The sequence below is a fragment of the Aotus nancymaae genome, unplaced genomic scaffold, assembly GCF_030222135.1.
Source record: "Aotus nancymaae isolate 86718 unplaced genomic scaffold, 86718_ANA_hifiasm-v0.15.2.pri h1tg000016l, whole genome shotgun sequence".
NCBI classification, from domain to species: Eukaryota; Metazoa; Chordata; class Mammalia; order Primates; family Aotidae; genus Aotus; species Aotus nancymaae.
Window position 1 is genome coordinate 54,792,307 of NW_026988428.1, and position 17,016 is coordinate 54,809,322.

The 17,016-nt window shown below is 36.8% G+C and overlaps 1 protein-coding gene across 5 annotated transcripts in view; it reads left to right on the forward strand.

The window, feature by feature from the left end:
* The window catches only part of LOC105720554 (uncharacterized), a 382,182-nt gene extending 365,772 nt beyond the window's left edge, over positions 1 to 16,410 (forward strand). For all 5 annotated transcript variants that reach the window (XR_010343018.1, XR_001108180.2, XR_010343017.1 and 2 more), the window contains one exon: positions 15,977 to 16,410. The gene's annotated coding sequence lies outside the window, so the exon portion shown is untranslated. The remainder of the gene's footprint in view (positions 1 to 15,976) is intronic.
* Positions 16,411 to 17,016: the final 606 nt, after the last annotated feature.

The window sequence follows — 17,016 nt, forward strand, 5'->3', positions numbered from 1 at the left end:
GGGCTTCAGGCCATGCCCTCCACTTGGCCAATGTCAGTTTGTCCACTACCCTTTCACACAATGCTTGACCTGGTAAGTCTATGATCCCCACAACTGGTGCACTCTCCTTCCCCTAGTTTGCCAACATCACTCACCTGATACTTTTACATAAAGACCTCTTCAGGCTCTATCTCCATGGTATGACTTTTTTTCTCATTAAATAAAAATAAAGCTTCTTCCCAATTAATGGCATAGAGCAACTCTTTATATACTAACCTATTGTACATGATAACCCTTAATTTTTTCCTTTCTGTTTGCTTTATGCTTTAATTCAGCATATAATCTCACAGTGGCTTGTTATCAGTTTCCTCGGCCTATTGTCATCTGTTTTCAATTGCAAACTTTAAAGAGCAGCAGGGAGCGTGTCTGTGAACTGCTCTGTATGGTATCCAGCACAGCACTACACAGAGGTCAGTGTCGACTGGGTGTTCATTAATGACAGTGTGCAGGAGGTTCTGTCTTCCCAGTTCTCTCTTTTATTGAACTGTCCACTAGTGAAAGAGTGTTTAGGAAAATTTTTTTTGTTAGAGTCTAATCAGAATGCCACAGCACTGTTTCCCTCTTTGTGCCATGCCCTACAGTGGCTCTGGCATTTGAGTGAGGGGCAAAGGAGAAAGAAAGCCAATGTTTCACGTTAGGCTATGATACAGAAAGTTTAGAATATAGTGTTTTATCGGTGGGGAGTTACAATTCCATTTGAATTACACAAAATGCTCCTCAGAAACGGGGCTTGGTTACTTCCTTCCTTCATTCCTTCCTTCCTTGCTTTCTTTCTCTTGATCCATTCAGGTTTGAACAATTGTAATGAAGAAGATTTTTTATCACCAAAGACACAATTACATGGGATATGTAAGAAATAACAGTTTGGTGCAAGTTTCTATAGAAAATGTATTTTACATTGTTATTTCAAATACCTTCACCTTACCTTGAAAGAAAAGCTCTTTCAAAGAAGCCTCTGGCTTTTCATCATCTATCTGTTTAGCCATCGCTCCTGGTATATGCATAGATAGGTTCTGTGAGTTAACAGAAACAACCCTTTTTGTTTCTCTTAAAGATATCTAAGTAAAGTTTCAAGTAGCCAATTAGCTTTTTGACCTAAGCTTTGTTGGCTGCAGAAAGCCTGAATCCCAGGAACATTTGGTTCTCAAGGCATTTGGATCTCATAAGAAAGATTCAGTGCCAGCACCAATCAGAATGGCTGCCAGTTGTTATTCTTCTTCACAACTGGCGGCCATTTCCAGCACTGTTACGAAGCCGTGATCAATCTCTGCACCTGTCTATCAGTGGATGTTCACAGAGAGAACAGTGTGGGCTGCATCTGCAGATACCACATGTAACTAAAGGGGAGAAAGGGGAGGGAGACTGTAAACCCATGACTATGTAAGTGAGAAAGGCTAGAGGGAGAGAAAAAAATGTAAGAAAATAAGCAACAACTCGGTATATGCCATTAAATAAAGTCCAAAGAAAAGAGGAAAAGAATGATCTATAATAGGATGTTAATTGTTGGAATAGTTTCCACCTCATGCGTAAATTTAGTCTTAATCCTTGAACTGATTATCTGAAGGTTTCATGTATTTATCTTGTCTTTGAAATAATATTTCAAGCTTCCTACCAAAGCAGAGAGTCTTGTTATATTTATATATCCTATATCTTATGTTGTTAGACTCCTGTGCCTATAGTTATGTGTTACTGTGTGAGAACTTGGCACGTTCATTGTTTCTATAGGTTTTTTTTTTTTTTTTTTTTTTCTGGTAAATCTGTTATCAACTTATTTCTTACAAACAAGAACACTGAGTTATAACTGTGACAATTAATGAAAGAGATAATATGCCTTTAAGCAGGACTCTACATAAGCGTTGATATATACCTGTATTTTATATTTGTAAATGTCATAACTCTTTCTTGAGACCTGGAACAGGAAATTCTAAAGAAAATATTAGACTTTGGTGGGGTGCAGTGGCTCACACCCGTAATCCCAGCACTTTGGGAGGCCTAGGCAGGTGGATCACCTGAGGTCAGGAGTTTGAGACCAGCCTAGCCAACATGGCAAAACCCCATTTCTACTAAAAATACAAAATTAGCCAGGCGTGGTGGTACATGCTTGTAATCTCAGCTACTCAGAAGGCTGAGGCAGGAGAATGGCTTGAACCCGGGAAGTGGAGGTTGCAGTCAGCCACTGCACTCCAGCCTGAGCAACAAGAGCAAAACTTCGTCTCAAAAAAAAAAAAAAAGACTTCATTTAAAAGTATTGCTTTTATCTTTGCAAATGTATATATTTATGTCTTTCATACATTGAGTACAAGGTGCAATGTATGATTCCTGAAGCCCTTTAATTCTGTGTTGAAAGCTGAGTTCACATTGCATGAAATTTCTATTTAATTGCCCTGTGATGAACTTCGCCCCTCAGCACTTCTCTCTCAGTGAGCTTAGAATGCTTTACATAGTCAATCAATAAAGTTAACAGTTTAATGTCCTTTCTCTTATTTCATAATACTGCTTTATATAAGTATTCTTTTCAATTTCTGTGTTCAATAAAACTTCTTTGAATAAATGGATTTGTGTTAGTTTAAAATTGGAATGGGGAAAAAGCATTTTCTAAAATCTTAACTCTAACAAGATGTCTGATATAGTTGAAAGATCAAACAGTCTGAAAGAAAGAGTGGAAACACAGACATATTTCAAATTTAACAAAACATTAAAAATATTCCACATATGTCTAGGGATCTCAGCCCTCTGCGGTACCAGTTGAATCAGATCAAGGAATAGGCATTTTAGGGAAAAAATGTATAAATGCAGGGAAAAAAAATCTATATCTATATCCACCTATCCATCTATATTTCTTGAGATTATGACCATATGGATTTTTAAATAGAAATGGGGAATACAGGAAAAGATATCTGGAATTCTTGTGACTAGGATATTCAAAGACTGTATGCAGATATATTATTTGATTTAATTCACAATATCTGTAGACTCTCCTCTTTACAAAAAAGGCTCAGAGATAAATATTATTTTCAAGACAGCTTACAGCTCAGTTCATTTGATAAGCCTTAGTCCAATAGCATGAAAATTTTGTATTTTCTAAGGTTAAACTATGTATTTCTTCTACAATAAAAAATTGACTTTTATCAACTCTACCAGAGCCTAATGTGAATGGAGACAGAATTCTCCTTAATAAAGTCTCATCACTTACAGATTTTTCTCATATTTTCTGATGAAAAAGTAAACAAGGCTTCTCAGGACTCAGCTAGGGAGAAGGTAAAATATTATATTACTTGGGTATCATTTTAAGAGATAGATGCTCCATATTTCTGTTTTGGAATATAGCTTTTTATCTGGATGACAGTAAATACATGAGCTATCCCACAGAGTTAAGAATTCTGTAATTAATTTGCTGGCTGCTATAGCCTGAATGTGACTGTCCCTCCAAAATTCATATGTTGGAGCTTAACCCCCAAGGTAATAAGAGACAGGCTTTTGGGGAACAATTGGTAATAAGTGCTCTACCCTTATGGACAGGATTAGCCCCCTTATAAAAGGGCTTCTGGGAGCAAGTTTAGCTCCTTCTTCCATGTGATGAAGCGGCAAGCGCCATCTATGAACAGCAAGCCTTCACCGGGCACCAAATTTGCTTGCACCTTGATCTTGGGCATCCCAGCCACCAGAACTATGAGAAATAAATTCCTATTATTTATGAACTACCCAAGTAAGGTATTTTGTTACAGCCCAAATAGACAAAGACATTGACCATTAAGTGTTTCAAACTACAGTCCTGAGATAACACAGTTTCATGATCACTTGAAATTGATCATTTGAAACCGAGAGTAGAGGAAGCCTCTGGGCAATTTGGTGAAGAGGTGAGGTTGGTCTTTAGCATCCTCCATTGCTCTTTCTGTGCACATGCTTCCCTTTTAGTGGTCACTATTATAGTATTCTTTCTGGGTAGCCCAATGATTTAGATTTTGCTCTCATCATCCTCAATGAAAACTCCCGCTATCAAAACTTGGCAGTTTCATGTCTAAATCCCTTAGAATCCTACTGGAAAATAACAGTAAACGGAAAAATTAACTGACTTTAACATTTGAGTGGTTTGTAACAGTTTTATCTGATGTTCTTCCTCTCAGATGACCTGACCACCATAAAAATAGAAGAATATTTACCACGGAGACATTAAGCATGATGCAAGACAAGGGAGGAAATACTGGGGGCAAGAGTTTCAGGGCCCATGAAATAAAAAGAATGAAGAGGGCTACTCTTTAAAGAAGTCACACTTTCTACATGGATGCTGGGCCTTGAGGAAGGTGAAGACTTGCCGATCCTCATCACTTCTTGCGTATTGCTTTTGCTGCTAGTCTGATTTCTTATACAACATCAACCAGCCCAGTGGACTATGTCTAGCTATCTTACCACTCCTGGAGTTTGGAGGTGAACAGTCCTCCAGAATTAACTCATAATTTAAAACATGAGGCTTAAAACTGTCCTAACAAGTTCTTAACCTTCCTCTGGCTTCAATTTCAATCTTGTAGGCATGAGTTGCTGCCATCCTGCTTTCTTCTTTGAGCACCTTAGCTTCACTTTGTTCGCCTAGCCATGAGAAACTGGCTGGCTTCTGATTGTCCCCGGAGGTTTGCTAAAAAGTGAAGGGTGAAATAGCATCAGATTTATTTTTAGACTTTTGTATGCCCTTAATGAGGAAAAGAGAGTTTTGTACACCACCACAGGTCCATATACTGACAGCAAGGAAGCACACCTCCATATGGTATCAAATTCCTGCTGCAAGCAGAATTCAAGCAAATAAAAAATGAGAGAGTCACCTTTACTATAATATAACTTATTATTTTCTTACTGGATAAAAGTGGCACGTAGTATTATGCCACTTTTACGTAAGCTGCAAAGTATTATTTTATGAAAACAACATCACAACTTTCAAGCCAAGTCAATGTGCAATGACTGTAACTAATCCACATTTCAGTGTCAATAAAATGTGAGATTACAAAATTGCTTTTATTATATAAGAAATTCAATAAAAAGTTAATTATCAATCTGAAAAGTGCAAAGCAGAATTCTAATCAATCAGTCACGCACTCACTAAATATCAATAAAACACCTACTTTGTACAATAAATAGTGTTTATGATGAGTTTAGATACATGAACTCATTTAATCCTCAAAATAACCCCATGAAATCAACATGAGACTGAGAGGAGTTATGTAACTTGCTAGTACTCATAATTATTTGGGGTATATATAGATGCATGAGACATGTTTCTTGCCTTTGAGAATTTTCATTTTGAGAAGAATCTCATTTAAGAATTATAATCATTGAAGGCAGAAGTCACGCATGTTCTATATTGAATCCTCCACTACCAGCACAGTATGTGGAACCTAATATATATTAAGACAGTATTTTGGGTAAGAACAAAATAATTAACAGAATTCATCTTGAGAAGCATGTGAAGTACCTGCAAAAGGCATTTAAATTGTTGAAGAGTCTCTGTGTGGGGGTAGATGAAGATAATTAAAAAGCATTTATTTATTTATTCTTATTTATTTTGAGACCGAATCTTGTTCTGTCGCCAGGCTGGAGTGCAGTAGCGTGGCGGTTGCAGCTCACTGCAACCTCCGCCTCCCTGGTTCAAGTGATCCTACAGCCTCAGCCTCCCAAATAGCTGGGACTACAGGTGCCTGCCACCATGCCCAGCTAATTTCTTATGTATTTTTAGGAGAGACAGGGTTTCACCATTGTAGCCAGGATGGTCTCGAACTCCTGACTCAAGTGATCTGCCCTCCTTGGTCTCCCAAGTTGCTGGGGTTACAGGTGTAACCTATCATGCCCAGCCTAAAAATATCATTTATTTAAAGTAAATAAGATCAATATCAAATGTGTTTTGATGACATTGCTTTTTTAAAGCATCTTTAGGTTACTTTGACTTCTAAGTTCTAGTTTTTACTTGAAAGATAAGTCAAGGAATCCAAAATTTTCTGTTGTTAGATTATAAAAGATCAAATCTAAGATCAAGTTCTTGGAAGAAGTTTTAAAATAGAAAGTAATTGACCAGGCATGCCTGTAATCCCAGCATTTTGGGAGGCTGAGGCAGGTGGATTGCCTGAGGTCAGGATCTCGAGACTATCCTGGCCAACATGGTGAAACTGCATCTCTACTAAAAAATACAAAAATTAGCTGGGCGTGGTGGTGTGTGCCTGTAGTCCCAGCTACTTGGGAGGCTGAGGCAGGAGAATTGCTTGAACCAGGGAGGCAGAGGTTGCAGTGAGCTGAGATCACGCCACTGCACTCCAGCCTGGTGCCTGGCAACTTAAAGAGAATCTGTCTCAAAACAAAAGAAAAAAAAAAAAAACATTAGTTGGGCATGGTGGCAGACGCTTGTAATTCCAGCTACTTGGGAGGCTGAGGCAGGAGAATCATTTGAACTCAGGAAGTGAAGGTTGCAGTGAGCCGAGATTGTGTCACTGCACTCTAGGCTGGGCAACAAGAGTGAAACAAGGAAGGAAGGGATGGAGGGAGGGAGGGAGGGAGGGAAAAGAATAACCTAAAAATTATGAATCAAGGTTTTAGATCCTGTCATTCTAAAAGTGATGACTCTTTTCTCTTGTGGAAGAAAATCAAATGTCTTAGCTTTCTATTCAAGTTTTGCCTCAACCTAATACCATCATTCAACACCGAACTCAAAAGCTGCGTCTCTTTAAAGCCTTCCTAGATTCTACCAGAGAATTAATTTTCTCTGCTTTCCTTGGCACAGCTACTTACATTGAAGTAACATATCTTTAATATTTAATATTTAATATAATACTCTACTTTGTATTAGAGCATTGTGTTATTTCTATATTAAGTGTGGATTATTCCAGTGAATAGAATACATCCTTCAACCACTCTTTTGGGGAGGGCTCTTTAGAAATTCACAAACTGAACTGATTTCAGTTCAACATCTTTTTGTTTTTACTTTCTGACAAAGATATTCACAAGAAGAGAAACGGTCACATGGTACCCAACAGCTTTAAAAAATTAAATAATAATGGTGAACCAGAATAACCTTCAAACTGAGCCATAAGTCTCTGATTACCTAAAAACACAAGCAGACTGTGTTATAGAGAAACATCTGAATGAGGTAAAAGGAGAAAATCATAGAAAAGATACTTGGATAGGATCACTGAAGAAAGAAATGACAGGAAGGAAGCTCTACCATGTCATTTCCCCCTGTATATCTTGGAAGTTCATGTTTGAGCAAGAGTGGTTTCCATAATAATCAATGAAACAGTTACTAACTATTGAGCCCCTGCTGTGCAACAAGTTCTGTTAGATTTTGAAATCACTGAAAGGTTTGATTGCAAGGAAAACATTACTTAGGTTCCATGAAAGATAATATGTGAATAGGATTTTGACACCAATTCTGTGACCAGAATCTCTTCTCATATTAAGCACTGCTAAACTAAATACAGCTGCATTTGGCTAGCACCACTATGGACTTAGGCAAAGTTTCATTGATACCTAAGAAGACAAAGAGAGAAAGTGTGAGAATGAACTCCCGAACAATTTTTATACGACACTTAATATCAAAACATTCTTTTAATTTTTACTGTAAGTCTCTTTTCCAATCAAAACACTACAAAAGTTATTAAAATATTTAAATTGCTTGATTTTGGCATTGGCTTTTCTCCATTTTTTTTTAGATGTTTTTCCATTTAGTGCCTCCATTTTTAGTTACATAAAATGAGAATAGTATCTGCCAAATTTCATTAGGGTGTAGAGGAGGAAAAGACTTCTTTTTCCCACCCTTCACTAGGTTTTCATAGCTGAGGCTCCCATAACAAGAGACAGATTAACAAGAGAAAAGCAGACACATTTATTGAATATGTTTTATGTGACACAAGAGCCTTCAGAAATGAAGACCCAAAGAAACAGGTAAACCTGGATCCTTTTGTACTGAGTTTGATGAAGAAGTGGGTAGGCATTGAGAAATATGACTGGATTTTTAAAAGTATAATCTAACAGTAATTAACTGGGGGTAACTTAGCAAATCTTGTTTGTTCAGATTCTTCCCTGGGTCCTTGTGTCCTCTGAAATGAGGATGTTCTTTTCCTCCATAGGAAGGGCACCTCTGAGTTAGGGTCTTACGGTCTGCCTTTGGGGAGAGGTGTGAAGGGAAAGAGTGATCTTATATTACTTCTGCTGCTTTCTCAAATGCCAAGGTGCTATATTTTGGGGTACTATGTCCTGAACCTCATCATTAGTGTTGTTGTGAGAACTAAACAAATATGCAAATGAGATAAATATGCATGTGAGAGAAATAAATTTTCAAAACAAATGAAAAATTATACTCATTTATACTGTAATTTATTATTCAAACATACTAGTGACCCCAGAAAGGAGCCATAGAATGAAGCAAGAGATGTAAGTAATTTAGAAATTATTCAATTATGTATCATTTTGTTTGGAAATAACATTATAAAGAAAATGAAATATGATATTGTCCATAGTACTTATGGATTAGAAAAATGAGCTTCATCCTGGCTCAAAATTATGAATCAGGCTATTTAAGTATTTATTCAATTATTTGGAGGGCAGGTATGAAGCCTTTACTCTTTGGCTTCCCATTACATATAGAAGCTAATATAGTAGGGCTTCTTATTTCATATAGGAGTTAATATGAAATTTAGACTACTTCCAGAAAAAATCATACCCTATGCATCTTTGAAGGAAATAAAAGAGGCATCAATTCATGAATTTCTTGTTTTGCCAATGGAAACTAACCTTAAGCTGAGGAAAACATTGTTTGTGTTTATACATCACCAAAACAGGCTACCAACGTTTTAAAAATCAAGTAAAAAAATTACTTAATATTGTTTAAAGAAAAACAAAGCAAAAACAAACTCAATTCATTGGACTAATTAGCTCCTCTGTTTCATTTAGTTTTATTTTCACTTAGCTTTGTTTCTTAATTCAGTCAACTGGTCCTGGTTACATAAGTTAAATAAACTTGTCCTGAAAGGGAAAAACTTTAGTGTGGTAGAAGGATTGCAGGAGGCTTCGCTTCCACACAGTCTGTGACTTAACCCAGCAGGAAGCAGGAACTACCTGGCTCTGTGAGGCCTGAAAAACCAAGACTATTGCACTATAACAAGAAATGAAAAGAAAGACAGGTGGTTTTTAACTTTTGTTTTTAAGTTCCATGTTAATAACTGTGGGAAGATTAGATAATATCTATAAATGTTTTGAATAGGAAAGGAAATGCGTACAATAAAGCAAACAAACTTGTCTCTTAAGACTTTTTTTTTTAGTACTCAACCTCATAGTCCTGATTTTAGAATAATAGTTACCTTTTATCTAATTTACCCTTCTTGGCTACAGTTGTGGTAATTCAGAAAAATTGAAATGAAGTTTGAAGATGACGCCCACATCAATCTTGATGATTTAGGGAGGTTGGGAGTTTGGCTTACCCCTCCTTTCATGCAGGATTATCGCTAATGTTTTCCAGGGAACCCAAGTACATCCATGCAGTGGCTCCCTAAATCTTTTTCTTTACAAAATAACCAGCCAGAATTCTTGGGATGGGCTATGAGACAGGCAGAGACTTTAGGATTCTCCAATGCACTAATTGATTTAGCAGCAGTTTAAAACAATGTTGAGCATTGTCAGAGAAGCTCCTTTGAGGTATTAAATCAAGTTTCCCGAGATGGATTGCATGCTAACCACATACTATCTAAAAATCTCAAGGGCTGTTTATTGTTCTGCAATTTATGATCGCCTTGTTAGAGGGTTGCACATCAGCTTCCCTAGAGCCTAGGAAGAAACAGAGACAAATAGCATGCAAACTATATTGAACAATTCATTATATTATATTGTAGAAACCTAAGCACAGTGTGGAGATAACCCTTTTATGCACACTGCCTTATTGAACAGTAATCACTCTGCAATGCTTTAGATATTTAAATCATATTTATAATAACACATATTAATGTAACATCCCTCATAAAATTCTCAAGGCATTTTATGGGATATATAAACCATGGAAAAATACAAAATTTTAAAATGCAGATATACCTACCCTGGGGTCTTTGAGGCAACCTAATGAGGAATATATACAAAATCTCAGGCTGACAGTTTAACTATTTAAATAGCATATAGAATAACTCAAACACATTTTAAGATATTGCTGGTTACAAACTCATTCTTTATCTAAATATTTGGCCAGGTTGTGTAAGTGCTTATTTTGTTTTACAGTTATGGGTAGAAAGGAAAAGGGATTAAAAATGTTTAGAACAATTTCTATCAAAGCTTTCAAATTCACATGCCTGAAAATCAATCACTGATTTGGGTTTATGTGTTCTGTAAAATTACATTATTAGAGCCATGGGGTTAATTTTAAGGCAAATGAGGGCATTTATCTTTGCATGGCTTGCCTAGATTTAGTACAGTGATATGCATCTATGTGTCTGACAGTTTGATAATTAGTTGTTGACTGATTAATCTGCTTATCTTCAAGGAAAGGGAGAGTCTAGATTTCATGGGGACATTCTGTCCCTTTCACAGTATGGGAGGTAGATCATAGGAAGTCTATCCTGACCTCACCTAGTTCCCTCACTTGAATTTTTCGTTTTGTTTTGTTTTTGAGATGGAGTTTCGCTCTTATTGCCCAGGCTGGAGTGCAACGGCACAATCTCGGCTCACCATAACCTCCACCTCTAGGGTTCAAGCAATTCTCCTGCCTCAGCCTCCGGAGTAGCTAGGACTACAGATGCGTCACCATGCCCAGCTAATTTTTGTACTTTTAGTAGAGACAGGGTTTCACCATGTTGACTGGGATGGTCTCAAGCTTTTGACCTCGTGATCCGCCCGCCTCAGCCTCCCGAAGTGTTGGGATTACAGGCATGAGCCACCATGCCCAGCCTCTTCTGGTTTTTAATATAGTGTTGCACATATGCAGCATTGCTCCCCAGTCCTGAATGTTCACACAGCAAGGACATCACCATTTAGTGGTCAGTTTTCAATTGATGTAACTATATACTTGGTAGTATTTAAAGTATTGGGGTCATTTTTTAGCATTTTCTTATTTGTAACATTCAAGGCAGAAATAATATGAGCTATAGCATATTCTACTTTTGTTTATAGTTACCCTGCTTTCATATGAATAAGACATATAGTTCATTTTCTAAAACTTAACCTGTTTAAAATCATGGAGGAAAGAAAATAAAAAGAGAACATCCTGAAAGCAAGCCAGCCCTACCATTAGTAGTTCTGCTACCAGTTGTAGCCTTTCACTTCCCTTTATTGCACTTGGCTTGATTCTATTGCATACGTCCTTTCTTTGGAGGCTAGGAACACATCATCAAGTGTTCCGAGAAAGCAACAGAATAAATGCAGAATAACCCAAGTTGTTCAAGAGTTGTTCCAGGGTCAGAAACCGTTCTTGACAACATCATCTGCAAGACATTATACAACTTAGAATGTTTCCCATGAAGGACACATTACAGTGTGAATAAGTGGTTTCCTTTTGGTTGGGAAAGAATGGAACCCAGCAGGAATCTGTTATTGGTGTTGACATTCAATTGTTTAGAGATAATAAAAGTTTTTGCAGTGGTATCCTGCAGGCTGTCTGGTTCTGTGTCCTTAATTTCTAAGAAAGCTGTTAAATCCAGAAGTCTGTTCACTAGCATTGCCATAATCTGTTTAAGTTGCAGTGCAAACCTCTTTTTATGAACTTAGGGCTTTCTGGAAAAACAGCTAAGCTCAGGTCTAACTGTAAAAGAGAAACTCTTTCTTTAGAATAGATGGGTAGCTCTGCTGTTTTAATTGGCACTCCCTAGACCACTTATCTTCAATTTCCTTGTTTGGAACTCAAGTCTTTAGAGTCAAAACATGAAATGACAGGAAAGATTAAAAACACTTCCAGAGGTCCCAAAACTTTTATAAACTCAATTCATTCTGGCTCAACATATTTACATAATTCCTAGGAATTATGCATTTACTGTGATTCATTCAGCAATTATTTATTGAGTACCTACTAGGTGTGGGGTTCTGTGCTAGCGTTAGGAATTGAATTGTGAACACGGAATCCTTGACTGAATAGGTTTCCCCACCTAAGCACTTTACATTTTCAGATAAGTAGATAATTGGGGGCTTGGGAGAAGAACATAGATATGGATATAGATGTCCAAAGTAAGTTATGCCTGTTTGCTTCAGTGAAATAGACAGATATGGGCTGACATGTGCACTCTTATTTTAAACCATTAGTCAAACTTCCTCATGCATTGTAATTGAGAACATTTCCAACAATGTTACTTGAATTAGAGGAAGTGACAGTTCATCGAGCACTCTTCCTAGTGCACATGCTAAGGGTGGCTGATGGGCTGAGTTCTATGGAAATCTCCCTGATAGACCCCAAGAGCTCTGTCTTCTTCCCACTGACAGTGTTACACTGATTCCTTTTAAAGTTGCTCCCAACAACCAATACAGACACTATTTTCCACCCAAAATAAATCAGAGAGACTTTTTATTTATTATTTATTTATTGTACTTTTTTGAGAGACAAGATCTTGTTCTGTTGCCCAAGCTGGAGTACAGTGGTGTGGTCAAGGTCCACTGCAGCCTGGATCTCCTGGGCTCAATCAATCATCTCTTCTCAGCCCCCTGAGTAGCTGGGACTACAAGTGTGTACCACCACACCAGGCTATTTTTCTTTTTAATCTTTAGTAGAGATGGGGTCTCCCTATGTTGCCCAGGCTGGTCTCTAACTTCTGAGCTCAAGAAATCCTCCTGCCTTGGCCTCCCAAAGTGCTGGGATTACAGACAAGACTTCTGATAATGGGTTTTTATCTAGTACTCTGTTTGTGAACAGCATTCCAGAGAAGCTATCCATGATAATATGTTCATATAAATGGTTGATCAACAGGCTAATTCCAAATCTATCTCCACACTGTAACTTTTCCTAAAAGCCCTTATTTGTGTCTTTGGATCAATCCAGAGCCAGCCTCCATTCTTTATCACAAGATAGCTTTTAAAATGTTTTAACTTAACTGTAATATTTTTTCTAATCTCTCCACGAGACCAAATGCATCGAGTTTCAACTACATCATTTGATGTAGTTCAGAGATTTCCCAACATTATGGTAATCCTTTTCTCTCTGATCCAATTTAGGTACTTCCTCATTTCTCTACTCTGGAGGGTTATTATTGATGAAACTTCTGAAGTTGAAAACCTTCCATGGTGCCTTAGATTTTGTCCAGTAATCTAGAATCTTTTCATAAGTTTCCCATAATGGTTTGACCAATAATGACAAATGTTGTGTAGCAGCAGTTAAAGATGTGGGTCTGGGATTAGACTTCCTGGGTTCATATCTGAGCTCTGCTGATTACTAGCTCTGTAACCTTGAACCAGATAATCAACTTCTTATGGCTGTTTTTTAATGTGCAAAATGCGGATAAGTACAGTGCCGAGTTCATATGGTTGTTGTGACAGAGAGCACGATAAATGAGATAAAGTCAAAACACCTGAATAGAAACTAAAATACAGTAAGCACTGGAAGAGCTGTTAGCTGTTGTATTAATATCAAGAGTATTTCCAGAAATGGAAAATAATCTGATACTTAAGTCAGATAATCAAGTTTCTTTTTGGTTCCGATTTTTTTAAAATTAGACTATCTGGTTTTTCAGACATAATGTCTAAAATGATATAAATCACCTTAATATTTCAAAGCTCTGTTGAACTTGGAACATGATAGCTCATTCCAAATGTGACAGCATCATTGTTTAAAATTCCATTGTCCCAAATGTGTACAGGTCTGAGTCATATATCTTAAGTATATATGGTTCTTGTTACAAGACTAGAAGAGATTTAGAAACACAATTTCATTTTCTTCCAAAATAGTCCTTGAGCTTAAATGAAGAAGATGGCAGTAATCCATATTTAGTAGGTGGAGAAACTGAGGAATTGAAGATTTAAGTGACTTATGACCACTCTGCTACTTAAACGTATAATGGATATTATAAAAAATGCTTCCTGTTTCCTGTGGAATTTGAGTTGTTGCTCCTAAGACTATTTTGAATAAGAAATCATATATATCCCATAAATCCTGAAAGATTAGCTTATAGAGGAAGTGAGCAAGACATCAGGTAAAGAAATAAAGTAACTGTCATTGGTTAAAGCTTAAAGGAAATGGGACACAGTCTGCCAAAAAAAAAATGACATAAAAAATAGTTAAACAAGAGATATTAAAATACCACCAGTAAGAGCGAGCACAAAGTGAAAACTGAGTGTGAAATTTGTATGACTTTGAAGTGGCCAAGATATTAAACTCATTTAAAAAAAAATCTCTGTAGTATAAAAGAAGAAATTGGGCTGCCAAGTCATGAAATCTTGCAAAAATATATTTCAACTGAAAGCCTGTTTGCGAAGTACGTTTTCACTTGAACATAGATCAGTATGTCCAGATGACAGGGATCTGTGGGTATTAATGTAAATGGCAAGTGAATTTTCTAAGCTTCTTACAATTATGTTAGAAGTCTCGTGTAGTCACAGAATATGCTAAGAACTGTCTTGGCTGCTTTTCCCTTCCCAAACTCTCGTAGTAAGAATTGAGGTGGAGGTACCTATTTGTAGTCATCTAGTGACTGAATAAGAAATCTAGCAGGCATAAGTAACCCAGAGACCTCACTGTTCTGGATATTTAGAAAGTTTTAACATTGCAATTTTGTTTACATATGAAATGACTTATATCAGTAGATTAAGTCTTTGCTCATTTTAATATTCAACCTATTCTTTTAATTAATACAGTCTTTCAATTAAATCGAAAGAACCAATGAACATTGGTTGGATGTGAACATATATAACACATGTGCATTAATCAGGTTTTGCTTAATTTTGAGGTTCTTGGGAAACCGTATTATCCTGGATTGAGTCTGCAAACCCAGGAAGGAAGAATCAGAAAACTTGGTTTACAACTTTGTTATGTCATGTTGAATGAACCACTTCATTTCTCTTTGCCTTTATTTCCTCATCTTTAAAGTGCTGTATCAGTCAAGCTAGGGTAGGCTATGCTGCAGTAACAAATAATTACTAAAACATAGTGATTCTTTATAGTAGTCACTCAAGGAGCCAGGCTTATGGATGACATATTCCCATGCTTTCATGATTGCTGCAGGAGAAGAAAAGTTGCTCTGGTGATTAAATGTCCCTGTCTGGAAGTGATAAATGTCCTTCTACTCAGACTTCATTAGTTAAAGCAAGTCACATGGCTGTATCTAATGTCAAAGGGGTGGGGAATCACAAACCTACCATATGCCTGAAAGGAGAAAAGCCAGATTATTTATACTTAGTCCTATTCACTACCTAATAATTAGCTCTCTACAAGAAATGAAGTTACTTAATTGAAAATGCTTGGAATATGCTTAATCAATGACTGCATGTTATTTGTTTGTATATTTAAAGAAAAGGGAAACTGAACATCAGAAGAATTGTATTATATGAAAGAATACCTGAACATGTTTAATCACATTTTAAGTTCAGATTTTACTATAATTTGTCATCATTCTTATGCACAAAAGTTAAGGTATGCTTGAGCCTCTCTAAAAGCAAAAACTGGAGCTCCATTTTTTAAACTAAAATACATCTTTTATTTTTAAAAGTGAAAATATTAAATTAAAAACATTAATGTTAAGAAATTTGGTAAAAATTTTGTAAAAGAATCAAGTATACTTGTATATGTGGACTTATGCTTCATTTCCTCATGGTGTACATTTATATCCACGAAGTAAGTTAGAGAAAAGAAGTAATTCAAGCAAAAGTTACTTCTGCTTCATTTTTCTGCAAACAAAATTACTAGGGTAAATTACAGCAAAAATTAGTCAGAGGGCTGTGTTTAAAAAGAAAACGAGTTGCTTTCCTTAGTTTGAAAGTCATCAAATCCCTCCTATTTCTGTCTCTTCAGTTTCCAGTGCAGTGAAAGCTTCAAGCATGTGGAGAGCAAAACAACAGGACATCTCACCCAAAGAGATCAACCTCTGCAGAAGGCAAAGGTTTCCAAAATAGGCAACCTTCTACCTGGATCAATTTCCACAGTAGGCGATGGAGCCAATGAAGTCATGGAGAAGTTAGTTTCCACCCAGTTATTCCTCTCCTGGCTCCATCTTTGCTTCAAAATTTCTTATTGAAAATGAGTCCTAGCTGAGCATAGAGAAAGCACGTCAAAGCAGATTCTGTCTGTATTAAGACCTATACACACTGCTAGTAAGATTCCACTATTTAGTGGGACGCATACCTCTGTCACTTAAAGATGTGTGACTTGAGCAAATCACTAAATCTCCATTTTGCCGTCTGTAAAATGGGTAAAATATTACTTGTCTACACACCTTGCAGGATTTGGGAGAGAAACAAAAAAAAAATGAAGTTTGTAAAAGTAATCTGGAATGATAAAAATCAAACAAAAATAAAATAAAATCATTTTTCTCTATCAGTATGCCCTCTATGCTTGTTTATTTTTCTTTCTACACATGAGATGACATTGCCTAGTGCAGCACAACCTTGGTATGTGGCCTAGTATCCAGGGCAATCGATACCTGGATATTTTTTCCCACTCAAGAAAACCCAGCATAATTCAAATGAATACAAGTGGCATTATTAAAGAATAAACTGGATTTCTGTGAATTCATTTTAAAAAGTACATAATTTGCAAATGTATGTACTTCGGTTTAGTGAAAACCCTTTGTGGCTTATCTCACAATAGGATATAACGCAACAGATCTCTGTGGTAAAGAGCGACTTTGCATTCACTTAGAGACAGATGGATTTCTTACAGATCAGGGTCATGCACACTCTGTTTTGGCATGAAGAGGTGGTATGCGTAACATCCGTTATTGACTCAGATGGTGAACAGCAGCAGAGGCCACAGTGGTAATAGGGAAGGCAGCATCCCGACATAGGAAGCTAACACTGTCTCCTAAGATAGTCAGTGTTTGCTCAAGCAGAAGA